Source organism: Aphelocoma coerulescens, chromosome 3, assembly GCF_041296385.1.
Source record: "Aphelocoma coerulescens isolate FSJ_1873_10779 chromosome 3, UR_Acoe_1.0, whole genome shotgun sequence".
NCBI lineage: Eukaryota > Metazoa > Chordata > Aves > Passeriformes > Corvidae > Aphelocoma > Aphelocoma coerulescens.
The window spans coordinates 20,109,812-20,137,137 of NC_091016.1; the positions used below are offsets into that span (position 1 = coordinate 20,109,812).

At 42.7% G+C, this 27,326-nt stretch overlaps 2 long non-coding RNA genes across 3 annotated transcripts; one reads left to right on the forward strand and one right to left on the reverse strand.

The window, feature by feature from the left end:
* The first annotated feature begins 6,505 nt into the window (after window positions 1–6,505).
* LOC138107162 (uncharacterized) lies at window positions 6,506–9,759 on the forward strand. Its single transcript, XR_011149266.1, has 2 exons — window positions 6,506–6,605; window positions 9,633–9,759. It is a non-coding gene; the product is annotated as an uncharacterized lncRNA (long non-coding RNA).
* A 7,198-nt stretch (window positions 9,760–16,957) lies between these two features.
* LOC138107161 (uncharacterized) lies at window positions 16,958–19,341 on the reverse strand. Of its 2 annotated transcripts, none has more exons than XR_011149264.1 (3): window positions 19,160–19,341; window positions 18,955–19,043; window positions 16,958–17,539 (listed from the first exon to the last, which is right to left on the reverse strand). It is a non-coding gene; the product is annotated as an uncharacterized lncRNA (long non-coding RNA). The 2 variants fall into 2 exon arrangements; XR_011149265.1 differs by having other exon boundaries at window positions 18,955–19,065.
* Between the last annotated feature and the right edge of the window lie 7,985 nt (window positions 19,342–27,326).

Below are 27,326 nucleotides of genomic sequence, written 5' to 3' on the forward strand. Positions count from 1 at the left end.
AGCAGCCACCCATCCTCACTATCATTTTATCTGTTTTTCCAGGGGACAGACATCTGTGCTGAGGAGTAGCCATCAAACTCTGAATTGTGGCTAAAAGGTATTATCAATAGTATCTCACATCTCATTTTAAGGCATGGACATGAATTCCAGGAATGTAAATTTAAATTGTCTATTTAGAAGAATATTCAGATTCCAAAATCTCCAAAACAGGAACTGCTGGAATCAGTGCGGCTCAAGCAAGCAGACTTTTTAAAATACAGGCATAAACTATTGGAAACTTCCCCCCAGCCCTGAAAATTTCTCTTAATTACAGATCTCTGTCCCAGTAACTGCTCTTGCAGAATTAAAAATCCATGTAGAGAAGACTTCTAGTTCAAATCCTGTTAATTTTAATTTGTTTACATCTCCGTTTTTAGGCCTCAGCTTCTTTTCCTTGAGCCAAGCATTTCTGCCATGCGTTATTTTAAATTTTGCAGTTGAATGCAGGGAGGGTCAGTCCTCCTTTATCTGCAGCTGAGATACCTGGACCTCATGGGAGGAGCCTTGGGAGAAGAAGTTTAGGAGATTTTCCCAAGCCATGAAGCCTGGAGGATGCCAGGGCAGAAGTTTTGCTCAAGAGGTAACTAAAGCAGATGAAATGTCCTCCTGGAATGGGAAAGGATTTCCCTGCAAAAGGAAGGGGATGGAAAATAAAGGTTAAGATACACAGAGCATTTCTGACTCCTACAAACAATTAGATGAGTGGGTACTGCAGGAACACCCCTCTTGCTCACATTGAAATTTTCTGTCCAAGAGAAAATGTTGGTGAAGAGATGCATTTAGCGCTGCTGCTACAAGAGGAGATAACTCTTTTCATCCATTTCTAACACAGGAAGCACAAGCCAGGGCGTCCTGCACCTAACATCAGAGAGCTGCAACCAAAAATGCCCCACACTCTGGGTTTCTGGACTCAAAGCCATTGCTCATCATGGACTGTGCACTCAGGCTACCACTTTTGGTCTCCAAACTGCTCCAGGAGACGAGTGTAGCATGCTCTTATTAGACCAGGGTGCTTCCAGGATTAACCTTATTGTAACAGACCTTTTAGGTCTTATTATTGATAAATTATACTGCTTTGTTGCTGGCACTCTTCAAGCCAGTGGTTACTGGCTAGATGGCCCATCCTTGCCACAAAAGGAAAAATGGGAGAAAATTTGCTTGTGGGAGAGTTCAAGGTGCAGTTTTTGGAAGGAGATAAATGCCTCTTACTGACTGTCAGGAACACAGAAAATTTTCAGCATTCCTTGTGACCTGGCCCTGCATCGAAGTGTTTGAAGAGAATTAAATTACATTTACAAAATTGCTACTACTGTCAGCTGAAATAAGCACTGCTGGCAGTCAAGAGACCTTTTAGAATGATAACAACTCACTTTTTATTTGACATAGAGAGAGACTTCTTAAGTAACTCAGTTTTCTGTACTCGATGCTTTTGTTACTCGCTGATGAAAATACACCCTTTACTGTTCTGGGAAATGGTTCTAAAAATGGCGCTTTTTTCTACAAACGTCCCTACTGAAGTATTTATAAATTACCATGCATTACAACATTACACAGTAACAGTGAAATAAAATAAATTCCTTCCCTGCTCCAAGCAAAAAAAAAAATTCTAATCAAACCCTAAAAGTCATTATCTTCATAACACGGCCAATGCAGGAGTTCAGTTTAAAGTCATGGAAAAGAGGCCTGGTTACAAAAGCTGTGGTTGTTCTGTGGCTGAACTACACTCAGCTGTGGAATAATTGCAGCATGTCATAACCTCCTGCCCCACCACTCTGTCCTTGGAAGACTTTGGATCATGACCTGATTTAAAAACCACACCAAGGAGGCAGGCAGGCAAGAAGGAGGCTCTGCATGGTGCTGCCAAAACAAACATGCCTGATTGCTGCAGGGTTCTCTGCCAAAAAACAAAGGTAGGACTCGACTGGGGGCAAAGGGAAGGAAACAGAGAACAAATGACGAGCCAGGAAGGGACAGTGCATGGTGTCACCAGGGTAGGACTCTCCAAACCAGTGGTCATTATGGGAAGACCTTTCCCCTCAACTCAACCAGGAGGCACCTTGGGACCCTCAAGGAGAGGCATCCTCAAGGATGGAGACACAGAGGCTTTGTTGTTCTGGCAGCTTCCTCTGGTTCCAGCAAGTGCCTCGGAATGATCTGCATCCACCCATAAACATTTCTACCTCTGATCTTCAGCCATGGGGTGTTCGAACAGCAGTCAAGGGCAAATATCTGTCACTCGGCAGCCTGCTCACAGATGTGAGTCTGGACCCTGATTTTGGTATACAGAAATCTGTTGCAGATGCCAAACTATATCCATTTCTCCTCTTTCCCTTCCTCTTTTCAGGAGTTTGATTCGATGATCCTTGTAGGTCCCTAGCAGCTTGAAGTGTTCTAGGATTCCACGATTCCATGACCTATTTTGATGAACTGTTTAGGTGACTTGGACTTCTACCTTTGCCACCTGAGGTTTTCTGGAGCTCTGCCAATTCCCTTTGATTTGCCTGCTCCTCCATATGTGACAACAATCTGTGAAACAGGTGAGATTACAGCAGTCAAAATGAGAGCTGGGGAAGGAAGCAAACTCCACAAAAGCTTTGGCCATAGAGAAGGAAGAATTATTTGAGGGCACCTTCAGCCACCACCTGGTTCTGCTGGTAGCTACCATTGACAAAGGGGAGGCTGGAAGCAGTGAGAGAAATGATTTGTGAATAACATTTCCACTCTTCCCGAGCCCACGATCAGCTCCAGTGATGATGGGACATGGAAGAAGAGAGCACAACTTCTCAACAATCTGTGCTCTGCAGCAGGTTAGTGCTGGGAAGGGTTATGTTACCTCTCAATAAGGCTGAGCTCAATGAAGGAGGAGATGCAAGGTCTGAACAGAGAGTTGGGATATTTTATCCTATATTGACACATTTTCAGCTAAGGGATATGCTTCTGTAAGCCAGGGACAAGAGCTCTGGAGGGGTTCTAGGTAGAGCACCAGTGCTGCATACCACTGCATTTTGAATATGGCAGCTTCATCATGAGGCAAGGGACATCTGGAAAAACCTCCTCTGGTGCGACCTCAAGTAACCTGCCCATGGATTTGACGGACTTGTCATCCAGGAAAACATGACATCGTAAAATAGAAGCAAATCCAAATCTCTCAGATTGTCAAAACAGTCTTCCCAGCACAAGTGATAACAGACTGAAGGAAGAATGTAATACAGGAGGATGTTGATGCAAGAAAGCAGAGAGCAGCAAAAAGCAGTAAGTACTTTCCTGATAAGCTCTCAGGGAACATCTGTACTGCAGGCAAAAACAACAGAGCTGGCAGCAATGCATGATGGATGTTACAGAAAATGTAGTTAACACATATCTGTACCCAGGCCAAGAGCCAGTGTCGTAGCACTAAAGCTATGGGAATTTTGACAAGGAAAACACGAGCCACAAATATAAAGATCACAGGTTATTAGAGAGGATTCAGTGGTTTTTTCTTCAAGTCACCTTTGCTGCAGCAGCACAAATGCACTGAAAGCCTAGCAGAACAAAAATAGTAATGAACAAACTCTGTTGTTCCCCTGATGGTTTCTGATCCCATAACTTCCAGCAGGTCAGAGTGTGGGGAAGAAGATGAGGCACTTCCACATCTCTTGCTTTCTTATCTTCCTCCCCTCAGTCTTTTCTACTGTTTCCTTCGTACCTTTTCAAAGAGGCAGCCTTCCTACCTTTCCAATGCCATTCCTGCCTGCTCAGCCTGCTGCATGTCAGCGGTGGCAGCAGGAATTACAGAAGTTCTGGCATTCTTGCAGTCCCTTGATACCCCTCACATGGGTGCAAGGTGCATATCTTTCTTGCTCTGCCCTGGGGAAAGAGGTAGGACTTCACTGCACAGGAGATGAACGCCCAGGAGAAATCTGGGCCAGGGTGCAAGAAACACATTGGATTCTCGTTGCTGGCAGAAGCAGTCTAAGTTGTCCCACTGGTGAGCTCTGTCTGGATGAGGTTCAAGAAGTGCTTGAAAAACTGTCAATCTGCCATTGAGGCAGCGGGATGCATTTCCCTGTAGTCAGGCTCCAGCAGACAAGCAGAATCAGCCTGAAAGCACAAGCCATGGCCCCAGAGCAGTAGCCAGCACTTATTAGGATCTCAGGAAGAATGAAGTTGGCAGGCTCAGGGAAACATATTGCTAAAAATACACTTGGCAGTTGGCAGGAGAGCAGCAAGGCAGAAACCTGCTTCACTCAGCCCTTTTTGGCCACATACCCTTGAAGCAGCAGGAGGCCCCACAGCAGGCATGCCCTGACACCATCCTCAGTGGGACCAAGAAGTAAATCTGTATCAGTGAAGCCACAGCTCAAATGCTGTGTCCAGTTCTGGGCCTCTCACTACAAGAAAGACACTGAGGTGCTGGAGCATGTCCAGAGAAGGGCAGTGGAGCTGGGGAAGGGTCTGGAGCACAAGACTGATGAGGAGCAGCTGAGGGAGCTGGGATTGTTTAGCCTGGAGAAAAAGAGGCTCAGGGTGACCTTGTCACTCTCTACAACTGCCTGAAAGGAGGGTGTAGCCAGGTGGGTGTTCTCTACTTTCAAGTAACAAGTCACAGGAGGAGAGGAAACAGCCTCAAGCTGTGCTAGGGAAAGTTTAGATTGGCTATTGGGACAGATTTATTCACCAAAAAGGTTGTGAAGTATTGGAACAGAATATGCAGGGAAGTGGTTGAGTCACCATCCCTGGAAGTGTTGAAAGAAGTCTGTGTGGCAGTTAGGATATGATTTAGTGATGGGCTTGGCACTGCTCAGTTAATGTTGGACTTGATGATCTTACAGGTCTTTCCCAATCTACACAATTCTATGGTCCTACTGTATCTCACCTGTCAGCTATATCCTGGTCAAGTAGTGTGGGGAAGGTATCAGGTAATTAAGTAATAAGCTGCAATTGCATTTTAACTGTCAAAATTATTTCTCCAAACTTCCTAAAAGATGTAATTTAGTCATCACAGCCTTCAGTTTCATTTTGAAGGCACTGAAGCAGGTCAGTCTTTGGGTCTTATGAGGAAAGTGTAAAAAAATCATCGTCAATAGGAAAGCCAGAAAGGAAGAGAACTCAGGGTAGGAGAGCAGATATGGAGGAGGAGATGAGGGGGAGGTGATTTTTATTTACTGTCAGGAGTGATATTGTCTCCTAGAAGAGGAAAAGTGCACAACTCTTGCAAGGCTTCTGCTGCTCTAAGTCTTTGTATCCTGCCTCTTACTGCCTAATGTGTGTCACCCACGCAGCGTGGTAAAACACTTGACCTCCTTTCGACATTCCCTTCTAGGGAATACCGTCCAGTGGCAAATGGAGAGTGTCAGTGAGACAGAGCAGGACTCCTTGCAAAGACCTTTAATAAATCATCACACCTTCTTGTCAGATTTTTGCATCCTGGATGCTTCTGTGAGGGCAGAGCTCCTATACATGTTTGGGGAAGATGAATCACTCCATCCTGATAATGCTTCAGGAAGAACTTTTCCTCCTTTCTAAATCATCTCTTGCAGTGTCTAACTAGCTGACTTCTAACTCTTCAGGGGGCAGGCCTGGTAGAACAAACCCAGCTTAGTAGTATCTTATTTCTCCTGGTTATTTTAAGTTCTTTGCCTTGGTCTGGTAACCAGAGTGGGAAGGTAAGGAAAAACTGCTTCTGGCAGCAGAATGGGAGGAAAGCACGTGCTGTCTCCTGCCTTGCAAAGTAAAGCAGTGTTTCTGTAAGAGTGTGAGTGTCCACAAGTGACTGCTGATCATGGTCTCTGTTGGAGTTAAAAACATTCTTCAGTTTATGAAAAACAGCAAAGTACCTGGCAATCCTGAATGAGTCCCACACAATCTTTTGGGGTAAGGCTATGTAGTTTGTACTCCTCACAAAAAGTACAAGTGGCCAGAAAAAAATGTGCAGGGATGTAGTCCTCTTCATGCGACTCAGAGCTTTAAATCTGTCCTCTTGCTTAATCCAAGAGCTGCGATTGCAGCACAACACTTTGCTGGCAGAGCACAGTTCTGCTAAAAGCAAGCTGCTTCCTATGGGCTGTTCTGTGCAGAGAAAATCTCCTTGGAGAGCTTCTTAAAAGGTTAGTAGAAGAGATTCCCTACTAACTTCTGATTCATAACATTATATGCTTCACGTGTCCAAATAATTCCTGGGAGGTGATGTTTCACTTCAGCAAAATTTAGGAGCAAACTGTAGCAAATTGAAATTGTTACATTAAATTGCATCTGATAAACAAGTTCCTGTATTTGACCAATTCTTGGTCAAAAAATTTATGACTGGTTAAAGTCTAGATTTTCTGGCATTGATTCAAAACCAATCTGTGCCTTTGTGTGTCAAGAAGTTTATACAAGGTTGGGATTGGTGAATGGCATCTGGAGAAGCAACATAATTTAGCCCATTCAGCTATTTTTTTTCTCAGTATGCCTCATATTTTATAAAATGTTTTCACTGTAGTTGTTGTGACACCACAGATGTAAAAACTCGGCAAACTGGCTGGAATACTGGAATCTGATGAGAAGACCTCAGGACTTCAAATGATGTTTTTTATCTCTTCTGTAAGGTACTGTAGACATCTCCTGTCCCATATACTCCTTCCTGCTTTTCATCACGGGTTGTCAGCTTCACATGGTAAAAATGTGTAAAATCCCAGTGGTATATTAATTCCATTATTCCCAGTGTTCAAAAACTCTTCAGAGTCTGCTTCAAAATGTCCTATATTTTGCCTGTGGTAGTTTCAAGTCCTTGCTACGGGATGCTGATGTCCCCAGTCTGAAATGAGGAGACAGTAACCCTGCAAACAGAAGTGCTGCAGTTCCCTGCCTGTCATTAGTATATGTCAACACTTCATTAAACTGTCCAGAGCCTGCAAGCATAAGACAAACGGACCTGATTCTGCAAAAGAAGCAGAACCAAAAATAATCATTTTTCATCCTCTGTGTTTCGTGGGTTAATTGGACAGACATTCACCTGATCGGGGTACGAATCTGAAAGGACAAGACAGGCAGCAGCTTAAAATATCATATTCCTATAGCTGGAAGCTGGGTGTCTGTGAGCCATTAGGCCTTGTAAAGGTTGAGAGATTGATGTTTCCTGGCATGGGCCATGAGATAGCCACCTCCAGACACCCTGGGAAAATCAAAAGCTATCATGAGGTCCATTAGCTGCAAACTCCAGCCTGTAAGGTCAGGGCTGAAGCACAATGGATACAAGAGCACATGAGACATTTAAATTGGTGTTGCATCTCTTTTGTAGACAAAAATCTTCAGTTTCTGGTGGTATATTTCTTGCTGAAAGCCATTCTGTATCTCTGAGTGTTCATGATGTCTAAATGTAAAGGTTTGGAGCTGCTGAATTGCAGTGGTGCATTATGTGTTGGGCAGAGAGATCAAGGCATTCCAAGGAGACACACTGACCTCAGAGCTGAGGAAAGAATAAAGGCAAGAGAGATGAAGCAGCAAAACAAGCACATTTATGAACAGGATTTTGAAAATGTAAAGCTAAATTAATATCTTGTAAAAAATAATTTATTGCAGACATTAAATATACTTTTACCAGGTTAAGAAGCAAAAGCAAACCATATATAGGGACTGAGCTTATTTTTAGTCTGTAGGAGGAAGAAAATCTAGCAAAGAGGATAGAATCATGGTGAAAGGATGCCAGATAATAGCATGAGTGAACATAGAGGAGAAAAAGGATAACTATCATCATGCATTGGAAAATGAACCTTTGGGATGTCAGGGGTTACTGTGTAGGATGGCTCAAAGCCTCTTTATGCTGTTCAAATTCATGAGTGACCAAACCCACAACTGGTTTGAAGTCAACCGATGTTCTCAAAGGAAATGTAAAGTACTATTTTGTTACAACACTTGGCCAGTTTTTAATTGGCTGAAAGATGACCTATTTTTCCATGTCTACCTGATAAAACCTATTTTTTCTCCTTATCACCCTCAGTGCTTCTCTTAGACCAACAGTACTATTACTGATGCTTTAAGACACTTGGTGATGAAAAAACCACCAATAATCAGAGTGAAAAATACAAGAACATTGAAAATCAGGGGAGGGGAAATTGTAGCCTAACTCTGTGACAGTTTATGGGAAAACAAATTCTTTAGGTAAAGTTAAACCAGATTTCCCTGAAAATCACAGATTTATTGCAGGAAGACAGAAACTGTTCAGAAGAATGGTAACCAGTGCACAGTCTGACTGTGAGGTCCCAAAGAGATGCAGAGCTCTTTGGTCCAGCCATGTCCCACCTCCACCCTAGGGCACAACATGGGTATCCACCATCCCACCAAGAGCAGAAAGCTGGGTGAATGTGCAGGATTTGCAGATCTAAGTAGTTTTGCTGTCTCCTGAAAGAATAAAATCCTTTAATTTTACGTGCTGTGTCCACAGGGCTTTGCACCATCTCATACTGTATTTCAAAATCGATTTTCTCCTGCTCTGCTTGCAGAAGTAGCAGCTTTAACACTGGAAATGTTATAAACCCAGGATGAGGGAGGAGACTCGTGGCTCTAGCTCCCTGCTCAGTTTTCATAACATAGACCTTGCTACTTGAGCTTTTTTCCCAGTGCCTCTCGAAATTTTTTTTCTCCTGAATCTCAGTCTACTTACAGACTGGAAAAAGATCCAGCTGGGCAAGACAAGCAAATGTAGCACCAAGAGTCACAAAATCACAGCAGATATTCATGACCATTGCACAGGTTTCAGAAAGGGAAAGGCTTCCCACTGCTAGAAGTTACCTACCAGAATATTTTTATAAGTTTTGATGCTTTTGACAAGCGTGAAACTAACCCTAACAAATTAGTTACAAACTCAGACCTATCAGAACTTAAGCAGCACCTGTCTGAGAATCTGAGAAGGGATAGCAAGCTCCTGAACAACTGATTTAACTGAATGCAATTAAGGACTAAGAGGTATCAGATGCATGCAATCATTTTCTCTTGATCTAGAAATTCATATTAACTCTCAGAGAGCATTTTCAAATCTGCTATTTGCTGGTGCTCAGTTTTTTTGTGTGTGTGAGGTTTATTCCCAGGATACACCTCATTGTATCCAACCAGCAAATTCTTCTTTATTGTGTTGTTATTTATTAAAATTCTCTTTGGGGAACACAGCCCAGACCTAGCAAATCCAAAGAGCAAGGGATCCTCTCTGTCCAGTGGAAGCTACCTGAAAACTAAAAATATTTGCTCCAAAAATTTCCTGTGAGTATAAAATGCAACCCTTAAAAACCATGTTTGGACTCATAGTGTAAATAATTTTCATGTGTTAACTACATTTATTTGCTTTGTCTGGCACATAGATTGGTTACCAGCTCTATCTCCAAATTATTTTGGCAAAAGTAGTGCAGCACCCTTACAGAAAACATAGTTTGAACCATATTACGAACTAAAATGTTAGAAGACCTAACAAGTAATTCCTTCTTAGCAAATAACAGAATAGAAACATGTATCAGATACTTATCATAGAGGAAAATTATTATTTCAAAGCTTTTTCTGTAGAAGTATTAAGAGAATTAGACCTTTTTGGCAAAATACTAAATCAAATTACTTTTCCCACCCATAAAATTTATTTCTTTTTTTAGGTGTTGAAGAATCTACCTTGTGTTTGACATATTACCCCTTACAATTTCTTTAACCCACATCCCAGAAATAATTTAAGTGAAATTACTCTGTGCAATGCAGAGTGAAATAAAGATAATGGTTTAAGAATCTGAACGTCAGTTTGGGTGAAGTCAAGCTGTTGGCACTCACTAACAGCAGGTTGGAATCGGAAAGAACTAGAGTCTTTCTAAATTAAAAAAATTCAAAACTACACTTTGGCTGGTTGTTGGGGTTTTAGGAGCTCTCCTGGGTTTTTTTTTGTTAAAGGAAGTTTCCCCCATACATGTTGTTAGGGGAGCAAATGACTGGGTACTTAAGAAAAACAAAAGAGCTGGCTACTCTTTTTGTTTCACCTGGATGTGTGACCAGTCGGTCTCAGCGGGAGAGAGGGAGTCTGCTTTCGGCTGCTTTTCCTCTCTACTGGAGAAGCCCTGGGATCCCAAGCCCGCCTTCCCTGCCCCGCTCCGAGTCAGGCTGTGACCGCCCTGCCCCGCTGCTGCTTCGAGCCTTCGCCACGTTGTAGCCGTGCTCGCCCTGCCTGCCCAGACCTCTGGGGGGTTCTCCGTTCGGATACATCTCATCTGCCACCCGGGATTTGTGCTCGTCCCTGCCGCTCCAGCCTGCTGTTCCCGAGGGTCCGGCCGGACACCGGGATCGGCTGCCCAGCGGTTTGTGAAGCCTTTGTCCCATCCCTCCCCGGGATCCCAGGGCACCGGTGCCGCGTGCTCCCCGAGCTCGCTCCGGAGCGCCCCCTGCAGCCGCGGGGGAACCATCGCACCTGCCCTGCTCACCGGGAGCCGCCAGCGCCCCTGCCGGCTGCGAGCGGAACTGCACCCGAGGGGAAAGGGTCTGACAGCCGAGAAGGCCGGGACTGGGTTTGGGATTGTTTGCTGTTACTGCCAGAGTTATTGGTGTTTGTTTGACTGGTTATACACATATAGATATATAACAGTAAAGAACTGTTATTCCTATTTCCCACATCTTTGCCTAAAAGCCCCCTTGATTTCAAAATTATAATAACTCGGAGGGAAGGGGGTTGCATCTGCCATTCCAAGGGAGATTTCTGCCTTCCTTAGCAGACGCCTGTCTTTCAAACCAAGAACGGGTGCTTCCTTGATGGGGGACTTTGTCAGCATCACATAAAGACACAGGAGAGTAAATATTGTGTTCCTGGAAACCTTTCATCTCTTGCTTCACTGAACATGCCAGACAGCTTGAACTCTCCACATTGGTGGGTGTGCCCAGAATACCATCCAGGCATTCCAAGTTTCCATAGGTATACTGCAAAGGAAGGCTTGGGCTCTCTAGAGTGGCGTGACTCTTCTTTCATTCTCAGTGTTGTTGCAAAGTGTGAAAGGATAAAGGCATTCCAGGATCCCTAAGAAACGACCCCTGTGAAGATGGGACCATCCCATGGCTGCCAGTCTAGGGTTCCTTGAAATACTTCAGGAGCCTCTGAGGTGACACTGTGGGATGCACACAGGAGACGCTCCCCAGTTTTTTGCAGTCCCTGCACTGTTTAAATGACTTACAGTCCTGTTAGCTCTTGTGCTATCAGAGCTGTTTCTCTGTAGGAACTTTTAGGGAATATCATAAATCCTTCAGTAATTTTATGGTCAAGGCAGTATAATGCAGTTATTTTGGGCTCCAGCTCACAGTGCCATATGATTACATCAGATTCTGCATTTTCATGAAAAAGAAATGGCAAGTTTCTTGCCCTTACAGAAGGCTTTAAACTTAAAAAGATGAAATTGATGCAATGTCATCTGCCTGAGGGCCTGAAATAAGAGCTCTAAGGAGACTGATGCAATGTGATATGCTTGAGAGCCTGAAATGTGCTTCAAGGAGTGTGAACTCCTGTATGCGACTTCATTTCATATTTATTCCTGAACCCATGGTCCCAGCAAAGCTAGCTACATCCATCCCTTCAAAGAGCAGTGAAAAGGTAGGAATAGATAATTGTGGCAAGCCCTGCCTACTCACTAAATCATCGTGCCCTGCAAATTAATGTAGGCATTACAGGTTATCCTGCTTCTCTTCCTTCTTCTCTTACCAAAAAAGGAGTCTTTTATTTTCCACTGCTACTTCCACTGGTTAAGTACAACCAGGAGCAGAAGGCTCCTGAGCGAAGAGTCATGAAGGGCTCATTGGTAATACTTATGGGCTCTGAATTATTTTATTCTAGCCACCACATATTGGGAATGTCATTTAATAAAAGGATGTAATGAAAAGTAACGTTGAAAGTTCATGAATGTTGCATAGCTTGGTAAACTGTTATTTTTCTGTGTAAAGAGCCCTGGAAGTACACATGGGGGTAAGGGAAAGATGAATCTGTCAGGAAACCATGTTGAACAATTAGGCACTTAAGGCTAGCAGCAGAAAAAAAGCCAGGACTCGGCAGAAAAGTAGAATTAATGAAAGCCATTCTTCCCTTTGAGCCTTAACATTATCAGCCTGCCTTACTCCTACTTCATAGAATTGGCTCCTCTCCATTTTTTAAACTCAATTATGTGATATAACCAAAAGCATCATCTGGTCTTTTGGTACTTGTTACTATTTTCAGCTGTTAAATCATTTAAGTATTTTTGCAATTAAAAAAGGCTTTTAAGTGGGTTTTTAAGTGTGTGTCTGTGTGGGGTGTTCCCTCTTTGGGCAAAGCTGTTGTAATTGCTCAGCTGCTAATCAGCTAACGGTAGTTGGTTTGAATGTTTGTGATCTGACAGTGTATTCTCAAGGGACTGAAAATATGCTTATTTCTGATTCACTAGAAGAAACCATGGCATTTAACTGACTGAGGTCTCTATCCCACTGTGAACTCAATATAACCTTTGGTATACTACTGACTTGCAGAATAAAGAAAACCTTAACAGGCAGTTAAAAGAAAATAGAACTTAAGGAAGGAGTCATAGTAAAGCATCTGGAAAACAAATAGAAACAGAAATATAACTGTATGTGAATTATAATTTCTGCTTGTCCTTACTTCTCTCTCAGTAGCCCCATTTATCTGGCTAAATTTCTGAGGAAAAGAAGCTAAAAGAAAGAGATGTTCAGACTTTTTTTTTTTTGAGTAATAAATTGACAAACAATAGAAGCAGAAAGAATGGAGAGAGCAGCGTAGGCTACAGCCAGATTTGCTGCTGTGACTTCGGTTAGGTAAGAGGTTACTGTTGGAACTCTGCTCACCACCTCCCCCTCAGTGTTACTGCCTCTGCAAGATCTGCAGGCGGTGCTGAACATGCAGATTTGAGTTGTGTTCTCTGACTTTAGGGAGTCACTGAACGTGTAACCCTGCCAGCAGCTCCAAAGGCAGCGCTGCTGCAGGGGCAGGAGCACCCACCCAAGGATCTACCCTTGGGATGGCAGTAACCCCGATAACCCAGCTCAGCTGCCAGGACAGCACTTCTGACCAGCTCCACGGTGTCACTCCAAACCCACCAGATTTTTACTACTGTAATAAGAGCAGAATGTGACGCATAAAAGCTGCAAACAGAACGGGAGCGAAAGTGCATCAGTTTGGAGGAATAGGAAATGAAGGAGAAAAAGTTAAGAGAAAAAAAAATGAAATGAGACAGAATCTGGCTCAGATGTATAAACCATCTGTAGTGTGTATCAGTGTAGCAACAAAGATCACAGAAGCACAGAATCACAGAATATGCTGAGTTGGAAGGGACCCATCAGGATCCTTGAGTCCAACTCCTGGCCCTGTACAGCTTTGTCCAAATGCTTCTTGAGCTCTGTCAGGCTGTCCAGTGCCCAACCACCCTCTGGATGAAGAACCTTTTCCCAATATCCAACCTAAACCTCCTCTGACACAACTTCAGGCCTCGTGTTCTGTCACTGGTCACCACAGAGGTGAGTTCTACAGCAGTACAAGCTTCAAGGCCACGTGGAAGATGAAGAGACTACAAGATGCAGTGGTTTGGTTATAACCAAGACCTGTTCCAGGCGTTCAAAAGGTTCCAGACTTCCAGAGGAGTCTCTGGCAGTGGCCTGTGCTGCACAGATTGCTAGTGAGCCTCAACGTGCAACTCAGGTTTAGAGAGGCTTTTTTGACCTTTAAAGATGTAAGATACACTCCTTTTGCCAGATCAATATTTCTACTCGAAGATGCAGCGCGATTCTGCAAAGCAATCCTGGCTTTTTTCTGCCTGAGTAAGGATCTCACAATTTTGTCAATACACCATGAAATCCCTCAGTTCACCCCGCACAGAGGAGTGTGAATGGAGGTGCTGGGGTGAGACACTGAGGGATCACTTGAGCACAAACTCTTCCAGTTGTGATGCTCTCAGAGATACCTGTTTTAGTGGGAAAAACAACTGCTGAGTGTTCTCTCAAGACCCAGTTGAAATGTGGGAGGGTGCTTAGCCTCGAGCTAGTCCTTAGCACTGTAATCCTATAAATCCAAATAAGTTAAGGGAATAAACAGCTTTTTTTCATTACTTGAGAGCCCCCTGTGGCTGCAGATTTGGCAGCAGCATCTGACTTCATGTTCCAGAAATCCCACAGAAAATCTTTATGGTGGAAAAGTGAGGCACATTGGATCCCTAAGCCTTTAACACGTATTTCTCATCATAAAACCCTAGGGGGTTTTGTCCTTTTTTGCAGGCTTGTGGATTAGTTTTGAATGTCTTACATAAAGACTGTAGCTTAGTCCTCCATATTATTGTGCCTTCAATTCATACTTGCTTTTATCTCCTAGGGGCAGTGTTGGCACCCCATAGGCAGTCAAAGCATTTGACATTGTGGGTTGGCTTTTACACCAAGAGGGAAGGGGTCTTGTGCCAGCCCAATTCCTTTCCACTGGAGTTACTCCATATTATTTATTAAGAATCAGTACTTTTCAAATTGGCTTCCACAGTTATGGAACTGTTTCCAGCACAGCACAGCTTTGAGACGTCATTTGGACTGGGCTGGTGACTCAGACAGGAGTGTGTCTTTGCTAATTCACAGTTTATTCTGTATTTTAAAAAGCTCCACAGAAGGGGCTGTCACTGTCTCTGAGAAGAGACGTCTGAGAAGTGACTATTCACTGTCATTTCATGACTTTCACACACGAGTAAAAAGCGTGTTCTCACCTCTATAAAATAAAGGTAACATGAGAAAACTTTAGACTGTGCCCAGGGAACCTGTGAAGATGAGCAACCACTATTCTCCCCACTTTTAAAACCCCTTTGTCTGGTACTGAGGTTGTCACTGGGGTGACAGCTCTACTGAGCTACTTTTAGTACTGCAGGGATTGGCCAGCCCAGACTTTGCTGAAAATGTGGCATAGAAGGATCAAAGAACGTCCTGGCTGGGTCCAACTGCTGGCATCATCCAGACCAAATGCTGTGTCTCCAGCAGTGGCAATAGGAGAGACCCTGAGAGGAAAGTACCTGAGCCTGGGCACTTTCTGCAGCACATTCCCTCAGTATTCACAGCTGTTGGATTGGGGGTAGTCCTGGTTTCAGTCACGATAGAGTTAACTTCTTCTCAGTGACTGGTACAGGGCTGTGTTTTGGATTCAGAAGGAGAACAATGATGCTAACACACTGATGTTTTGGGTTTTGCTAAGTCATGTTTATCCTAAGTAAAGGACTTGTTTTTTTCCATTCTCTGCCAGGGAGGAGGTATGGAAAAGAAAAAAACCTGTGAGGGAGCATAGCCTGGACAAGTGACCCAGATGGGCCAAAGGGATATTCCACACCACGATACATCATGCTGAGTGTATAAACTGGAGGAGTTACCCAGAAGAGGGGACAATCTGAGACCAGGAATGGGATCTGGCATCAGTCAGTGGGTGGTGAGCAATTGTATTGTTCATCACTTGTTTGTTACTTTTTTCTTCCCTTTTTTTTCACCATTATTTACTATTTTTATTATATTTTACTTTGTTTTCAATTATTAAACTATTCTTATCTCAGGCTACAAGTTTTACATTCAAGCTCAGACCTTGCCATGAAAAGCAGTACATCTTTCATCTCTTTTAAACCCATCCCCTACTAGTTTCAATTAGTGTCCCTCAGCCCCCACATTGCACAACTTGGTGAACAGCAGTTCCCTGTCCAGATAGGAGTGACTTTGTAAACTTCAGCTACACCCCACACCTCCTTCTCCTCTCTGCACCAAACAACCCCAGCCTTTTAGGTCTTTCCATGCAAGGCAGTGGCTCCATCCTTTGAAAATCTCATTTCTGTGTGTCCAGTGTCTCTCTGCCCACGTTGAGGTGCTGGGACCTGACCTGCCAGCAGGCAGAGCACGAGCTGTGGGTGTGCCCTGCTCCTTTGCAAAGGCACCAAGGTGCCATCTGTTCTGCTTCCAGGACCCTTTCTGATGGTGTTTTGTTGCTTTTATGGCTGTTTCTGTGCTCTGAGCCCAAGGATTTCAGGGACCTGCCAGTGGTGACTGCAAGAGCCCCTTCCCAAGGGCTCTAACTGCCTGTTTGGAGCTCAATTTTGAGTGGGAATGACTTAGACATACTAAATATACTTCTGTCTGTACTGAACCATATCTGCCACCTTTTTGACCATCACCTGCCACCTTTTTGACCTTCATCATAAATGCCTTGTTTGACTGCTAACCCCCATAAACTTGGGGATATTCCTTCCACCAGCCTCCCCAGGTTAAGGATGAAGGTGTTGAATAAAGCCTGCCTCACATCCAGTTTCTGAGAGAGCTACTGTTGACCTTTCTCAGCCCTGAAAATCACAGTTTTGCCTTTCCTTTTGCTTCTTATCCCATAATCAGACTTCAAACCATAAAAGTACCTCTCTTTCAATCCTATGGAAACCTAATTTCTTTAATAGCTTTTCATGAGGGGTCTTGTCAAAGGCTTTTTGAAAACCCAGACATACCATGTCTATGAAGAATCTTTCCTGTAATTCACAAAATCCTTCTTGCCCTTGTAAGCCATCGACACCCAGGGTTACCACATGAGAACTAAGCCCATTTGTCATTTGGTTTCAGAATTACAAGCAAGTTGTATGCTTTTATTTCTCACTTCCACTGTGCAAGGAATAGTCCATCACTCCCATGTGATGCACCTGCAAGCAGAAGGTGAGTGACAGAGCCTCATTTGTATATTGGCAGCTCAGAGATTTTCTAAAATGAGACACAAAGAAACAAGTATATTCTTTATTTAAATAAAGAAGTGGAACTAATACATGGGGTTTAAGGGGTGATTATTTAAAGTCTACTCAAAAGAAAAGTCTGGGGTTTCATCTTGATCGAAAGAGAAAATAACAATGATTTTAGGTCAAACTAAATAGTTTTGAAATCAAATACTATTATTTTGTTAGATTTTAATATACTTTAATGCCATCTTATATAGTTAACTTCAAGGCTAAACATTATTTTAAAATGAAAAAGTGGAACACCTCGTTATAATACATTATATTAAATTAAACTTTTTAAAATTTTAGGGTGTTCTCTGCATTTGTTGGCTGAAGCTTACTGGCGAAATTCTGCTCTGGATTTACAAATAATTCCAGTCCATCCAAAAGTGCATTATCAGCAAATGGATTTTTTGTATGAAAAATTTCAGCAAACTTTATATACAGATCTCCCCACCTGTGATCCCAAACAAAATTCCGTGTACTACATGCACTATCATGTTTTCTGACTGAATATCAAAGTACAGTGTTGTAATTCGTGCACAGAGAAGTCTAGTCTGAAAGTAATTCACACTTCTTCCTCTCCAAACTGTATCAAGTCAGACTTCCAAACTGCTCCTCTCACACACTCACTGACATCTTGCTCATGTTGTTTCCATGCTACAAAACTGAACTAAGTTGGTGATTTGATGCTCAGAGTGCTGGAGCCCCTCTCCTGTGGAGACAGATGGAGAGAGCTGGGGCTGTTCAGCCCGGAGAAGAGAAGCCCCAGTGAGATTTTAGAGACCTTCCAGTACCTAAAGGGGGATACAAGAGAGCTGGAGAGGGACTTTTTACAAGGGCATGGAGTGACAGGACAAGGGGGAATGGCTTCAAACTGAAAGAGAGTAGGCTTAGATTAGATTAGGAGAAATTCTTTACTGTGAGGGTGGTGAGGCACTGGCACAGGGTGCCCAGAGAAGCTGTGGATGCCCCATCCCTGGAAGTGTTCAAGGCCAGGTTGGATGGAGCTCTGAGCAACCTGGTCTAGTGGAAGGTGTCCCTGCCTGTGGAAGGGGAGTTGGAACTGGGTGATCTTTAAGGTCCCTTCCAACCCCAACCACTCTATCATTCTATGGATTTGCAGTAATTCATTTTTAGGTGTCAATCCTCTTAAAAGCAGAGTTGTTTTGTGCCATAACTTTTTCCTGTCCTTCAATCTGAAAGGCCCTGCAGTGTCACCTCTGAATATACCTCATATGACATCTAAATGTTGAAAATTTTTACTTAAAACATCTTAGGAATCCAAGTTACAAGATCTTATCATCGATACTCAAATCAAAAAGTCAGTCAGAAAGAGGGATTTGCACAGGGAGTAAGTGTGGTATGAAATCACGATCAACTATGTATGAACCACACTTTCAGAAGACAAATGCAGGTACTTAGTGATCTAACCACATGCCTAAGGGAAATTTACATGCCAGTGATGTACTCTCCAGAATTTAATAATGCATATGCATCATTAATGTGCTACTTAGCAAACCTAGGGAATACCATTTATCAGTCAGGCAGAATTTCTCTTAGCTTCATTTTTTTTCCTGTTACCTCGCACTACAATTCAAAATGAAAACCATCTAGCTTTTACTTAATAAAAATTCATTTTAAAACATTTTTACTGTTGGTAGGGGAGCACTTGTTTAACACACAGCAATTTGGAGATATATTGAACAGTACAAATATTGACTGCCCTACCTTTTACCAACAGCAATAAGACTAGGGAAGGTGGGGACAAAAAGCTAAGGGTGTCAAAATACACAGGGGAAAAAAGACAATTTCAGCATGGCAAAACTGAAAAACACTTAGAAGAACCCAATACTGACTGTGCTTACTGGCAGGATTTGAAAGCACCACAGCAGGGATGCCCCCTTTGCAAACTTCTTTACAGTACTATGTAAACTTGGAATTTTCCTAAAAGAGATTACAAAAATCTGGAATATTACTGGTTTGGTTTGAGTTCTTTTTTTTTTTTAACAAAAGCTCTGTAAGAGGGGAAATAATGAGAAATTAGGCTAACCAGTAGTCTCAATGTGCCATATAAGAAAGTACAACCTATAATATTGTGTAAAGGGCCTCGAATTTTTTTCTATTTTTTGATTCTTAAATGTCTTTAGAAGTCCAGCTCTTGGACACTAAAAAAAAAAAAAAAAAAATTACTGAAAGACGCTGTACTTACATTATCAGTCAGGAATGGTGATGGTGTGGCTCCCTCTACTGCAGTATCCTGGATGGTGTTGCTGCTCCCTGCCAGGGCTCCTGGCTCGGCTATGAGGGAACAGAAGCAGTCCTTTTAAAAACAAACCGGCCAAAGATTACACCGATGGATTTGGTTCACTCAGAAACAGCTTTATGATTCTCTGGAGTAAGTCCCAAAGACATACCTCATTTCAGGCAGTAGGGCTGGCAGGAAGACAAAGACACTCCACTTAAAAAGGATTCAGGTGAAGCTGGAGCCTTGTAGCTCCTTTTAAGGCAGGGAGGTAGCTTAAGGAGAGATGGGGTATTCCTCCAGAATCATGTCTTAAGATTCCTTTCCCTCCTGCTTCCATTAATTACTCTTCTCTTTTTTCAACTGCTTTTCTTTTTCTCTCCTATGCCCTTATTCTTGTTATCTCATTTTGTGTGTGCTAAGGGTTTTTTTCTCCACTTATTGTTTTGGGTCTATTCTATTCTCCCTTTTTTATCTTTTTGTCTCACCACTTCTTTATATGGCAAAATGCTTGGAAGGGAGTTGTTTTTTCTGACAATAGCATTGGCCATTGCCATAAAATCCTCAAAGAGGAGAAAAATGCACTGGTGGCCCAAAAAGAAACTGGTTCAGCATCCTGATGCTGCATTATTACAGTGCACCAACACCACAAAAATTAGGCATTAACCACATTCTTCCACTCACACAACCAGAAGAGGAAGGCTGCTGGGGCAGATCTGTGCTTCTATATGTGTCCCATCTCAATGTGGTGTGACATCAGTGTGACCTGATCCTACACAAAGTTGGGCTGCTCTCAATTGATCAGGTGCAAGCAAGAGACTGAGGACTGGCAGCTGTATTTAGAACCGATGTGAGAAATGGCTGAATGGCAACTGGCACTTTTTTTAAGCAGACCTGCTTGAAATCAAGCAGTAAATTTACACCTGCTCTGCAGGCACCTGGAATGACTATAGTGCTTGTGCAGGAGGTCACTGCTTGGTCCCTGCAGCAGAGTAACACTGTGGACGTGCTGCTCCTTTGATCTTGGCACTATCAGTGAACATCTGTGATTTGAGCTCGCGTCTGACTGTGTGGTGGAAATAACTGGCAGTGGAGTTTCCACAGGATCACCTCCATCTGAAGCAGGTGCAGGAGGTAACAACCACCCAGCTGGTGGATGACTGTGAGTACTGAGCTCTTCTGCCTTTCCCAACTGCACCAGGCAGGTCCATTAGAAGATGTACCGCAGCCCCATTAGGCTCTCCCTGCCTACAGGTACTTTCCACAGCTCAGTGCAGAGATAATGGAAACAGACTCCATACACTCCTGGAAAAGGAGATCCCTTTTTGGAAAAGAGGACTTTCTGAATTTAACACCACATGTCTGTGTGTACAGACACTAACCAATACCCATGGGCACACGCAGTAGGTGCACTCCAGGAGGGTGCAGAACTGTCCTGTTGTGCCCTGCCAGCTGCACAGTCGCAAGTCTCAGGGGGTTTTTTTAACATGAAATTCACAACTGATGACACCTTCTGTGAAACCCCAGTTTTAAAATCTCCAGGATTACATTAGAGTTAATTTGGAAGGAAGGCAGGTTCTTAACTTTCATTCTTACAGGGAAATATTTGAAAATTAGACCACTCAGAGCCTTGGATTGAAAAATCATCGGGCAAATTTGAAAGTTCATTATATTTTAAATCTTGTTATTTTTTAATGCCCAGAGTTGGCAATATAACATAAGTCTGCTGTCAGCTCACAGATTTTACTTAAATTAGATACTAAAGGACTTCAGCAGTCCTTACAAAAAAATTATGGGGCCATCTGTCACCAAAGAGTTTATTCTAAAATTACAAATCTCTGTTGCAAGTGCTGCCCAGCTGTAATTGGCTGCAAGGTAAGCAAGCCATCACCTGAGGGCAAAGAAAAAGACAGCGAACAAAAACTTAACACAGAAAATTAACAGATTTTACTGCATCTATTTAGTTATTCTTCCAACATAAAACACTTCCAACTAGTGAAACGCATTTTCCATTTGCAGAAAAAAAAAGACACATAAAAATATATGCATTAAAAAGTACCAATTCAATGAGCTCGTTTAACTGTGAAGCAGGATTTTCTCTGAGAGACCCTGTGTTAAGATTTAAGGAAGAATGTAGGAGGAGATAGCAGATGCTCTGAGACAAGTGAAAATTATTTAGGTGTACTTCTATTAATACAAAACCTGCACTGTATTATTACTATGAACACAGGATGTTCAAGACACGTGGTAACAGACAAGTCAAGCAGTGACGTGGGAGTCTTCCGGCTGAAGTTGCCTTCCTGAAACTAGGAAGAAAAGAGAATGTGTCAAACAGACGACCATTAAATGTGAAACTAAAAAAAAAACCAAACCCAACAGTAATGAAAAGGAAGTGTGTAAAAATGAGGCCTTGTTTCCTGGTAACCCCGTGGAAGAGTCAAATTTAGTGATAGAGATTATACCTTAAATTATGCATGAATGAATGTCACAACTATAAGCTTTAACTTGTGAAGTTCAGGCAGCACTGACAGCATCAGACTTGCCATTCAACTAATGTAACCTCCCAACCACTCTGTCAAATTTGTGAAAAAGAGAAATATAGATATTTGCTGTCTGGCACAGGCACATGAACTCCCGTTTCTGATGAAAATCACAGTTCACAGGTTACAGAGTCCCACAGACAAGATACTTATCATTCATGGCTGCAGCAGTTCTGTTCACAGACGGGTAATTATCCCACTATGACTCAGCAAAAATATCTAAAACCCTGCAATTTATTCAGAACTATAAACTTTGTATATTTTTGTTACCTGTGTTATACATACAATGGACAGAGGCAGTGTCCGTCATTTTTTAACACGAAGAAATGTTCTGCCTTAAGGGTTAGTTGGAGTTGGTTCTGCAGAGCAATGTAGGAAGCCCATAGGAACTACGGGGACTATTCCTTGGATAAGGAAAAGTGCCAGCAGGGTCATCCAGTATTTCAGGGGAAGAGCAGCCTGCATGGGGTCTGGATCATACCAAGGGGCTGCCTGGATGTCAGCCTCAAGGTGGGCATGTGAGGACTGGCTGCACATCCTTCTCAAGAGTTCACATAGCAGGCTACCTGCTCTGTCCTGGCAAACAGCCTTACACGTGTCTCTTCCAAATCCTCCACAGGAAAACAGATGAGAAAATACTGCAGTGATCCTAAAAATGTAGCTTCAAATAACGTTTTTGCTCAGAGCAGACCACCAGGGCTGCAACCATCAGTGCAGGACTGAAGAGTTCCATGGTAATACAATTGTCACTGGATCATGACTGGATTGCTGGCTTTAGCAGGCAGTTAAAGGAAGGGCTGGAGAAGGGCACCATTTCATATTAGCTTATTTTAAATATCAATCAATCTTAGGGTTTTTTAATTAAAATAGAAACTTGCATGAGAAAGAAAATTTTTAGAGCTGACCTATGGAAAGGATTCGTGTATTTGGCACTGTCTCTAATTTGTTCTTACCTGAAATAAATTCAGTTTTAAATTCCCGGCCTCTCCAAGGTGTGGATGCCAGCTGCACAAATAGATCTAACAATTCTGTACTGTAGGCAATTTTTCCCCGTGTCACTCCTTGCCTCACTGGTTCCCCAGACTGCCTAATTGCCATATCATGAAAGAGCCGCCATCTAGGTACACCTCATGTATTTTTATTTTCTTTTTACGACTACAATAGGAGATGATGAAACCGATTGCGGGTTATAATATAACTTACTATGTACCAAAACAATTATACTAGCAACTGTTTTCAATAATAATTATTAGGGACCCACTAGAAGACCAATACCAGTTGTATTATTTGATGCTTTGATAATATTTTTCCAAACATTAAAGCAGTATTAAGAAATAATGAACTGGACTTTATATTCAAATGTGGTGGCATTTGTCTGCAGGGTTTGCTGCTGTTTCTGTTCAGTTATGGTGGTCAAAACTTTGTGAAAAGTAGGAGGGGAATGAGGACAGATTGATAACCACCTACAGATCAACACCTTACAGCATAACATTGTCCTCACGCTTGTGAACAGCAGCTTGGTGGAGAATATAATATTAGCACCCTGCATGGCTTCCTTCTCAACGAGAAAGAAAAGAAAAACAGCACCAAGTGGAGGTTTTTGGCAGGGACTGGAGAAGCCTGTAGAGAAAAGGAAGAGGTACAGGGAAAATAAAATAATGGGAAACCTCGTGTCTGTAGCATGTGAAGAGAGATATGGTGTACGCAGCAAAATAAGGAGATAACCACAGAGATGGTCCTGAGCTCGTGAGGGGTGGCAAAAGTGGTGTGGGCAGGAGCAAGTGAGGTGACCCACAGAGCACTGCCATGCACAGGAAGGGGAACAGATTGGTGCAGAATGTCTTTCCCATCATGGGAATGAGCAAGATGAAAGCCCTGGTGATTCCATGGCGAGCTCTCAGCCTCCGCGTTTCCCCTGGTTTATATTCTACCACACACACCAGGGAGGGATCCCTGCTCTACCTTGGGCCAAGCACGACTTGTTTCAAGGAGAGGTCATTAGTGCCACCTCAGAGATCTCAAGCCCTGCCTCCCTGGAAGATTCATGTGATGTGGCTCCCAAGCCCATTGCTGAAAGATAACGTGATAGTGAAAACCAAGCTGCATTACAATAGCAGCGTGACAGAGCTGAGGCATCTTACAGAGTGAACTGCCAGGTTAGAGCAATGTGTATTGGAGCAGCTTCCTGGTGCACCTACAAGCACACAGGCAGTGAATTTCGTGAAAACAAACTCCTATTAAGCACTTGAAATCATGATGGGAAACTCTCTGCCCTTCTGCCCTCTGTGCTGCTTTACAAGCACCAACCTGGCCATTATGGGGAAAATTCGTTTCTAGGCTCACTTCAATCAGTAGGCTCTCGACTGTCACAAACTCAGTGTATGCATGCTTAAAAATAAATTTACATAAATACAAGGCTGCTAACAAAACAGAAAGTTCAGGAAAGAGACCTCTCAGAGCATCTGCACAAAGAAGTCTGCAATAAAGGGCTCAGAGTAGTAGGTCTAATGAGCTATTAATTTCCAGGAGGATGACTGGTTACCATTTCCTTCTAAAAGCACACTCATTCAGCAAAGGCTCATAGTTAAACTCTCTCTCTTGCTAGGAAAACCAGTTATCAGCTGAGGTCTGAGTCAGAGGATGGATCTAGTGTGGACAGGGCTCACTGGACATAACACTCCTCCAGTGTGAAGCTCAGAGCATCATGTGATAGCAGAACAAGTCACCTCTCCCCACGTCACGTCACCCTTGTCCCAGCCTGCACCCGCATGAGAAAAACAACTTTCGGAAAACATTCTCCAGATTTAGTGCCAAAGTCACTTGGCAATAGATCAGCTCCACATAAGGAACAAAGTTATAGATTTTAAAAGGAAATAAAGAAGCCTCTTCTTTTTTTCTGCCACGTTTTAATTAGTAGGAACCAATCTTCCTTCAGCCCCCCGAGCAGTATCTGGCAGAGATGCAGGACTGAAACATTTAATGTGACCATACTGGTTCTTCATCACCAGGCTGCTTCCTAGTTGCCTCTCTCACCCATCACTAATGCTGACAGGTGACAACTCTGAAGAAAGAGGACATCAGTAATGCAAAATACAAATAAATTCTTTTTGCAACACCAATTTACTGATTCAGTGCTGGGAAAAAACTTGAAACTTGCTTAACCCTACCATCCAGCTCAGATTTACGTCCCCTGCCCTAACAGCTGCAAATATCTCATGGTACTTAATTAACAGACCATTGCCATGATCTGTCTTTGCAAACCTTTAAATCAAAATTCCCTGTTTTCCACAAGAGATCATCTGATTTAAACAGGGATTGATTCAGGGAAATTCAATGCTATGTGCTATACAGGTCAGACTGTTTGATTACAGTTGTTTTTTTCCTCTGGATTTGCAAGTTACTTTTTCTTTGCAAATTGAAATTATCAAACTGTATCAGTGAAAAATCCACAAGTGTTCATACTATTAAGAGAAGCACAATAAAACACAAGGCAGGAAACAGGATAACTGTGGGTGGCTACTACACTTTTAAATAGCAGGAGCATCTTGAACCCAACAAAATCAGCAGATGAATGTTCCTGTTCTGTGGGAGCAGGATGGAATCATGAAGAAGAGTTTGATCATCTTCAGCCCTGGCCCATTTTTATTTTGATTCCTGCTTCTTTTTTTTTTTTTCCTTTCTGGGGTTTTTTTTTTGGACATTCTATTATTATGCAGAGACCAGAACTGTCTGCAGTTCTGGTTGTGAATTAATTTCACAGGTTATGTTTAGACTCTTCTTGGTGTTTGAACTCCTGTTTCTGGTAGTTCTTCTGCATGCTATTCCAGCAGCTCTCATCTCACTTCAGATCTGCATCTAAGAGAAGGCACAATATAAGCAAAGCATCCTAGAATGTCATTTATTCAGAAATCTTATGATTCCATCTCTTCTTTTTGCTGCTTTGTCATGTAAGAAAAACAGTAAAAAAGTTTTAGTCATACACCAACATTAAAGGAACCCTAAACAAACATGCAGTTCTTGCTTCATTTCTCACTGCTGTACAACCTCTTCTAAAACTAGTACAAGGAATCTGCATGTCTACAGACACACAAAAAAGCAAGCAGAGAGGAAGTTAATCATCTTCTGCTACTAAAAGAAAGGTGGTTTCTCAGCCCAGTTACAGGACAATGAGCTATTGCATGAACAGTCCCTGAATTACGTATGCTGGATGCTGACAAGCAGTAAACTTAGTGCTGGGGAAAAAATGGCCTTTAAACTCTACTTTAAAAAATTTTCCAGGCCTGCACAAAATGAGTGTATTAGACCAAGTGATTTTTACCAGCCTACCAGGTTGATTATTTAGGTCAGAATGACCTCAGTACTCATAAACATTTTGTCATGGTCCTATTTTTCTCAAAACTTAACATTTTCACAGGTTGCCTTATTTGCAGCGTTCATCTCATGCTTAAATTCTCCTTTGGGGCAACTTCTGAGGAAGGTCAACATGGCCTTCAGTCCTGTCTGTATCAGCATGATGAAACTATTTCTGTGAATTGTTCTACCTCATAGTCTAAGATTGGCCTGGCAGCCTCTGTCACCACGGTAAGGCGTATAAAGCACTTGGGTTACCTCTGATCACCTCAGCTCTGTGGAGACAAAAGCAGCTCAAGTCAGCCTCAGAGAAAGAACACACATTAATCAAAGCAAGCAGTCTTTCTACTCCCCATAAGCTTTGCAATAGAGTTCATTTCATGCCAGAGTTTCACTTTTTTTAATAGTTACTGGGTGTTTGCAGCAGCCCTATAAAACCAGTTAAATCCCACAATCCTCATCCACAGTCATGTCTTATTCCAAAAATGACTACAAAAGATACTAAAAAAATTTCAGAGAATGTGTTTATGATAAAGGAGAAAAGTGAAAATTGTTACATTTGTCACAGTGGGACAACCAAAGAATAATGGGTTGATAAAAACCTAACAGTCTTATTCAAAATGAGAAATTTCTACCTATAATAGCTAGGCCTGTGTTGTTTTCTCTCACTTTAAAAGTTTTCTGTTAGCTCTGGAATTAAATTTGTCACTCAGCTCAGCAGACACATAGAGCAGTGTAGTGCACATAGCTGGTGCTTCAAACACACACCAAAGTGAAATTTCCTAGACTGCTCTTGACATTAACTCTCACAGATACACTCTTTTAGCAAACTTGGTCTGAAGAGCTTTCAAAAGTTTGATATCAACAGTGTTTTTGCCTTGAGGACCCAGCTCCTGCCTGAGTGATGCTCCCTGCAGCTGTGCCTGCCTGCAGCCCTTCCTCTTGGATTGACCCTGGATCTGATCCACCCCCTCGCCTGGTCTGGGGCTGTTGTGGTGATAAGCACCCTGCTCTGTCCACACAGCTCAATGTCCACGTGGAAACCAGGAATTAGTGGTGTCCCTCAGACTGGGACCAATGGTATTTAATACCTTCATCAAGCACATAGACAGTGAGATCAAGTGCAGCAGCAACAAATTTGCAGATGACACCAAGCCAAGTGGTGCAGCTGATGTGCCTGAGGGACAGAGTGACATCCAGGGGGATCTGGACAGGCTTGAAGCCCATGAGAGTCACATGAAATTCAACAAGACCAAGTACAAGGTCCTGCACGTGGGTCAGGGCAATCCCCCGTACCAGTATAGGCTGGGGGATGATGGGGTTGAGAGTAGCCCTGCCATGAAGGATCTGGGAATACGGGTGGATGAAAAATTGGACGTGATCCATCTGTGTGTGCTTGTAGCTCAGAAATCCAACCTGCATCAGAAGTGCAGCTAGCAGGTTGAGAGA